General features: G+C 43.8%; 1 protein-coding gene across 2 annotated transcripts in view; it reads left to right on the top strand.

The window, feature by feature from the left end:
• Window positions 1–5,111: 5,111 nt before the first annotated feature.
• The window catches only part of LOC149319183 (gamma-glutamylaminecyclotransferase-like), a 107,010-nt gene continuing 104,660 nt past the window's right edge, over window positions 5,112–7,461 (top strand). For both annotated transcript variants that reach the window (XM_089511228.1, XM_089511224.1), the window contains exon 1: window positions 5,112–5,201. The gene's annotated coding sequence lies outside the window, so the exon portion shown is untranslated. The remainder of the gene's footprint in view (window positions 5,202–7,461) is intronic.

Raw genomic sequence — 7,461 nt, 5'->3', positions numbered from 1 at the left:
CCTCAAGTGTGTGGGGAAAATGAATTTGACAAGAAACAAGAAACAGGTTTTTGACAGCTTTGCTCATCAGCATATGCTAATTCTCTTTTTGGGCAGATATAAAGCAGCCCACGAGTGTCAACATCAGCAAAGCTCATGAGAACTGGACAACAGTGCATCAAATCAGGGAAATAACTTTTCATTAATATCTTGAATCACGATCCACAATATAGTATTTATTTATTTATTTATCTATCTTGCTTCATTGCTATGGGGTCACAGATATCCTTTCCTACACCCATGGATTTAGGACCACAGCAGAGGAGGCATACCTGTAATTGATTTCCCCCCCTATCTTATAGGTGGAATCTCCTGGTCTTCTTATGTGGCTCTCCTTCCATTGGCCCAATGGCTAGGAGGACAGCATGGCCCTTTAAGCACTTGTCATACAAGTACTGTCTTGCCCCATAAGCACTAAGTGCTACTTTATTTACTATAATCTGGTCTGCTCTGAATTTATTTCAATCCATTTGATATATTAAAGCAGAGTAGTTTTAAAATGACATCTTCAGGGAGACTAATGGAGAAAGATGGCATTCTCTGGCAGTACTGTATTTATGCATTTTTAAAACACTTTTATTTAGGATATTGGAGTTCCTTGTATAAACTGTAAGGTTTCAGAAATAATGTTGAGAGATATAAAATCCAGGAATATATTACCTATGTATTGTTATTTCAAGCATTTGCCTTTCTCCCTTAACCTCTTACTAAAGACAAAGGGGCACATGACACTCACTCTAATGAGAGCTGAATTTTGTCCTCAGCTATTACTCCTGATAAATATAATGTTTATTGTTTGATGCAAGTTTTGAAGAAACCCTTGAAAAGACTCTTTGAAAAATGGTTACAGTGTTCCATATTTCATTAAACCTTCTGCTCAGTCATCATTTTCAGTGTCAAGGACAGATGATAAATTTCATTTCACTGAGAACAACAAAAAGCTGAATAGGAATATGATCCAAAGTATTTTGCTTAAAAAAAATCAGTGTTTGGCCTCCAAAAGTAACTTGCCCATAGTACTGTATTACTGTCAATGGCAGTGCATGCATGCCACATGACTGAAGGGTGGCAGCAAGGAGCCGGGAGAAGCACGCATGCCTCTCAGTAGTCCTTGACGCCACCCTCTTCTCCTCAGGGGGGAAAAGAGGGCAGTGGCAAGGATGTACAGGGGGCGTGCACACACTCAGCCTGGCTCCCTTCTTCTGAGGAGAACGGGAGCATGGCAGGGACGGCTGGGGGCAGGGGAGCTAACTGGGTGTCACCCCTTCTAGGGTGTCACCCAGTGTGATCCACACACCTCGCACCTTCCCAGTGATGCTACTCCCAGGAAGTTCCTCCTAAGGTTGAGGTGGAATCTCTTTTCATAGCTTGCATCCATTGTTCCATGTTCTTGTCTCTGGAGCAGCAGAAAGCAAGCTTGTTCCACCCTCAACTTGGCACCCCTTCAAATACTTAAACAGGGCTATCGTATCTCCTCTTACCTGTCTCTTCCCCAGGCTAAACATACGTAGCTCCCTATTACCGTAAGACCTCATAGGCCATGGTTTCCAAACACTTCACCATTTTGGTGGCCCTCCTCTGGACACGCTCCAACTTGTTAATATCCTTTTTGAATTGTGGTGCCCAGAACTGGACACAGTATTCCAAGCAGAAGAGAATGGCAGTATTACTTCTCTTGATCTAGACACTATACTCCTTTTGAGGCAGCCTAAAATCGCATTGGCCTTTTTAGCTTCCGCATCATACTGTTGACTGATCTTCAACTTATGGTCTTCTAGGACTCCTAGATCCCTTTCACACATAGTCTCAATAAGCCAGGTATCCTTCATCCTCTATATATGCATTTCATTTTCTGCCTGTACAAATTTGCATCTATTCACCCTCCTGCTGCCAAAAATGTGCAGCAATCTAAATTCATGCAAAGCAAATGGACAGCCATAGGTGCGATAATGTGCATTTCTGTGGATTTCCATGGATACTCCAGTAAAAACCACAAATACTTTTTCTGTATTTTTTTTGGCCGGGGGTGGGGAGCTCAAAGTCCTGCAGATTGTGTGTGGCTGGATCAAATTCTATTCAGCTGGAATGAGGAGTATTTTAATCAGGTACACTAGCCCTATGTAGTCTTACTGTAATACATAAGTGCCCCTTCCAATCCACCTTAAAAACCAGCAGCTGGATCAGGAGAATGTTCAGTGGATAATCAGGGCAAAAAGAAGATTCCATTTTCAACCTCTTCCTGCCAGCAAGGAGGGTGCCATGAGGTACTGCAACAAAGATCCTGCTTCTGATTGTTGCAGCCGCATTCACTGCTGGGAGTGGGATGGTTATGTGATCCTCCTTGTTGTTGTGCACCTTCAAGTTATTTCCGACTTATCATGACACTAAGGCACACCTATCGTGGGGTTTTCTTGGCAAGAAGGGGTTTGCCATTGCCATCCTCTGAGGCTGGGAGAGTGTGACCTGCTCAAGGTCACCCAGTGGGTTTCCATTGCTGGGCCCAGATCTGAACTCTGATCTCCAGAGTCATAGTCCAATGCTCAAGCCATTACACTACGGTGACTCCTACTTAGCTACATATAGGTAACCAAGTAGCTGATGTAGAATATTAGTCATTGTTTCCAGAAAATGCATTGAACTGAAGGAATTTACATTGTATTTAAGAATTCACATTGTTGATTTTTAAGATCCAGACATCTGTCAAATGCCACCTACCCTCAATCTCATTTTCAGCTGTTTAGGTGAAAATTGCAAAGGTGCAAAGCATCCATCAGTACAGTTAAAGTAATATTAATTCACATTTATTGATGCTACAGAGATAGCAGGATGGTGTTATGAAGCTGATAATCGATCTGAATATCATCAGATGGATGTGTTTTGAAAGATTTGGTTTGTGAATAAAACAGTATGGAGGAAGAGTCATACAGCTCAGCAAGTAATTTACACAGAGAATCATATTCACTGAATTATATTTACTTTTTTGGATACTGGAGTTTATAGTCTGCTAAAATGCAATGCACGAAGATCTCTTTTACTTCCCTGTCATGTATTCTCTGTATTTCCTTATCTGGGTATGGTTAGGGAAAAACAAATAAAACACATAATGTTGCTTTTGAGCAATTAAGCCATACTCTGGAAATAATATGTCTACATACAGTACTAAATAAATTATAGCATCTCATGTGGTTTGCCCAAAGATGCTAAAATAAGCAGTCTGCTTAAACATACAGCCCGATTCAATGTTGAATCAGAAGTCAGTTTTATTTCGTTCAAGGAGACCTACTCAGAGGAATATGTATATAGTGGAATTGCAACCTTACCTGAATTATCCATTTAGAGCATGGACTCCAATGAATTTTTAATTATTTTGAACTGCAACTGTAGTACAAATTGAGGATGTACAAAATACACATGGATGGGATGGAAGTAGAGTTTGCTCCCAGGATAAATCTACCAATAAATATGAGATACTTACTGACTTTATTATTTTCCACATTACTGAACAAAAGGGGAGATATGAGCACAGTGTCCAGGAATCCTGGGAGTTCAGATCCAAAACAGTGTGATTCCCAAACTCTGACTTTCCAAGTGTTTTGGACTTCAACTCCCAGAATCCCAGACCATTGCCCAAGATGGCTGAGGCTTCTGGGAACTGAAGTCCCAAAACCTGGAGGAGCAGAGTCTGGGAATCGCATTTGGATTTCAACTAACAGGATTCCTAGACACTGCCCACAGTGGCTGGAGGTTTCTGGGAACTGAAGTCCAAAAATACCTGGAGAGCCCAGATCTGGAAATCTCTGGGCCTTAACCTATTTCAAGGGTAGGCAACCTTTTTGAGCTGGTGGCCGGGTTGCTGTCCCTCAGACAACTGGGGGGCCGAAGCCAAAAAATAAATAATTAAATAATTTTTTAAAAAATTAAATAAATAAATAAACCGGGACAAATGTAGGACAACATTTTCAAATGGTGGACACATTTTTTAAAAAGTGGAGGACACACAAAAAATTTTGCTGATTTTTTAAAAAAATGTTAATATAAATGCATGTTTCTGAGGCGTCTATAGACAATTGCCCCCCTTGCCCCTGCGCGCGAGAGGCCAAAGGCCCTGGCGGCAATTGGCAGCAGGAGTGGGCTGGGGCCGGTCCCAAGACCTCGCCGGGCCGCATCCGGCCCGCGGGCCACAGGTTGCCTACCCCTAACCTATTTGCTGTCCTTTTGTCCATCTGGGGGCTAAGTCAAGCAAGGCACTGTGTGAAGTAAGTAAGAACAGTATATACTCAAGTATAAGTAGACCTCATGGGCAGATTTGGGGGCCAAAATTATGGATTTTGATATGATCTGTGGATAAGCTGGGGGTAAAACTTAGGGCCATGTAATGAAGGATATAAATGACAAAGCAAAGGAAAACAATATCAACAATGTTACAAAATCCCAGCAGGCATAACTATTACCTTCCAGCTGACTTTGGATAGGGTTCTCCTCCTTCTGCATTCATTTAAGATGATCCATGTTCACTTACTAGATTTATTACTGGATGCCCTCCAGGTAAGGCTGTCCCTTCTCAGATCTTTTACTCACTTAGAAATCATTAATGTAAGTCATTTATTTGTGTAACGGATGCCATGACAAAAAGAAGAAGAAAGAATCCAAGCAAAACACAACAATCAGATACCGTCTAAAAGTAGTGCCAAAAACCACCTGGAACCATGAACCCGAGAGGCTGAATTCAGACTGAATAACCACAGAGGCCAGATCCACTGGAACTGCATCAGATTCCCAAAGCTAAGATCATCCAAAAAGAACTTTTTTGCAATAGGCTGACTGTGTGAAGTGCAGAAGGAGGGGATTCTAGTTGAGGAGATGATCTTGGAAGAGCATCCCTTTTTGTCTTGGGGGGGGGGACGAAAGTGGGGCTCCCTTTTTAGCCCCCAGGGAAGGGGATCAGGGCTGGGGGGGCCTCTGGGGCCAAGAGGGGGGCCTCCTCCCCAAAGTGCTCCGCCTTGCAGACGTCAGGGCTGGCTCTCCAATGGAGGAGGAGAGGAGGAGGAGAAGAAGAAGGGAGGCGGAGTGGAGGAGGGCTGACTCTGAGAGTGCCTGGCTCCGGTGGGCGATGATGATGATGATGATGATGATGATGCCTCTCGGGCTCCTTCCAGCCGCAGGTAAAGCCCACTTGGGGGGAGGAAGGGGGCTGGGGGGCTGGCTTGGATGGGGGGAGAATCTCCCTAACCCCCCTCTCTGCAGCAGAGAGAGAGAGAGAGAGACCCTCTCCAGTCCCAAGACAAAAGGATCCCCCCATGCTCTCTCTGGAGTCACTCCCTCCTCCTCCTCTCCTTACTTGGGGGCTCTTTTTCCCAGATCCCTTTCTTCTCCCTGCCTGCCTTCCAGGAAGGGCTGCTTTCCGGCTTCCTCCCTGGGAAGGTAGTTGCAGGGCAAGGGAACGCCTTCCTCCCCGGGCTGCTGCTGCTGCTGCGTTACACCCCTTCCAACTTGGCCAAGCCTCCCTCCAGTCCTCCCTTCCAAGGAAGGAGAGAGAGAGAGAGGTTGGATCACCCCCAGCCCTGGGCTGCAGGGGTTTCTGGGTTTGGGGGGCACTGGGATGCCCAGCACTGGGCCACTGGGTCTAGGGGAGATCCCAGGGAGCAAGGGGTCTCCAGGAGCTGGGCTTTTGTGGCCTGGGGTCAGGCTTTGGAAGAAACAGCCCTGGGGGGGGGGGGGGGGAGAAAGAAAGCCTGAGAGCATGGGCTTCTATCTATCTACCTATCTATCTATCTATCTATCTATCTATCTATCATCTACCTACCTATTATCTATCTATCTAATTTATATATATAATGATTTATATAAAAATCTGTCATAGAATCATAGAATGGTAGAGTTGGAAGAGACCCCAAGGGCCATCCAATCCAACCCCATTCTGCCATGCAGGAACTCTCACTCAAAGCATCCCTGACAGATGGCCATCCAGACTCTGTTTAAAGACCTCCAAGGAAGGAGACTCTACTACACTCCGAGGGAGTTTGTTCCATTGTCAAACAGCCCTTACTGTCAGCAAGTTCCTCGTAATGGTCAAGTGGAATCTATCTACCTACCTACCTACCTACCTGTCATTCATCTATCTATCATCTACCTACCTACCTATCATCATCTATCTTTCTACCTATCTATTATCTATCTAATTTATATATGAAATGATTTATATAAAATCTATCTACCTAATTTATATATAAAATTATATAAAAATATGTCTGTCTGAGAATGAGATAATATTTGAAATAAACTGTGTTTCATTAAGGTCGTCCCCCCCTCCACCGCCATGAAGTTTAGCTTATGAATGGATTTCAAACTCTGTCGCTTCAGTGGAAACTGCTGGCTGGCAAAATCTTCACAGCGGGTTTTCCAGATTGCGAGGGAAAAGCGGCTAGAATCCTTAAATGATCTTTTATGAGTTTCTGAGGATGCATCAGAAAGTGGAATGTATGACCCATCCCTTGTAGAAAGCTATTGGTTAGAGGTGGGGGGGGGGGAGGAACTAGGAGCCACCAGACAGGGTCCAATGCTATGCACAGCTGTTGGGGAATAAGCTCTGTTGGACTCTACAGGACTTACTTCTGTGTAATAACATGCTGTGGCTGCATCCACACTGCAAAAATAATCCGGTTTGACACAACTTTAACTGCCATGGCTCAGTGTTATTTAGTTCTGGGGTTTGTAGTTTGTTGTGGCACCAGAGGTCAAAGTGGTGTCAAATCGGATCATTTCTGTGGTGTGGATGCAGCCTGTGTCACACACAGAATTTGGTTGGATTCATTTCTGAGGAAGCTGCAAATTTAGGATTGCACTACATGCAGGGTTTTATTTCCACCCGTATTATCCACTGTAATCCAGATTGTTTAACCAAATGCACAGAAGAATGGCGTGAAGGGGGGGGGGGGGAGAGATCCACTTTTGAAAGAGATGGCAGTAATAGTTTTGAAGTGTGAGGAGAATAGCCCCATCCGTTATATTTGTGCTGAGCACTTGGTGGTTTTGATCTTTGCTTTATTAGTTGTTGGATTTATTTTTTGGTCCAATCAAAATGTTGCCCTTTTCATTCAGTAGGCTGGTTATAAGACATCAAGAGAATGGCTTATTAGCATAATGCTAGGAAGGTCCCTGTTACTTCTTGGATGCCACTCCATGTATTATTAATTGCTACCACTATAAGGGACATTGCTATAGTAACCGGGACTCAGCTCTGGACTGAATTAATACCTGCACAAGAGAACTTAGCCCAGTTCGTATTTCCAACAAGCTCTTTGCTTTTGTTAGGTAGGACCTAGCATCTTTTAGAAGTCCAGGGATGATTACTGCCTGCCTGCCTTTATAAATTGCTTTTGTTTTGTTTTATTTTCCAAGCTAGCAAACAGAATGCAGCAAACT

The sequence above is a fragment of the Sceloporus occidentalis genome, unplaced genomic scaffold (assembly GCF_023333645.1).
Source record: "Sceloporus occidentalis isolate IW3139 unplaced genomic scaffold, rSceOcc1.0.p SCAF_2, whole genome shotgun sequence".
Taxonomy (NCBI): domain Eukaryota; kingdom Metazoa; phylum Chordata; class Lepidosauria; order Squamata; family Phrynosomatidae; genus Sceloporus; species Sceloporus occidentalis.
This window is presented reverse-complemented; position numbering and strand designations above follow the sequence as displayed.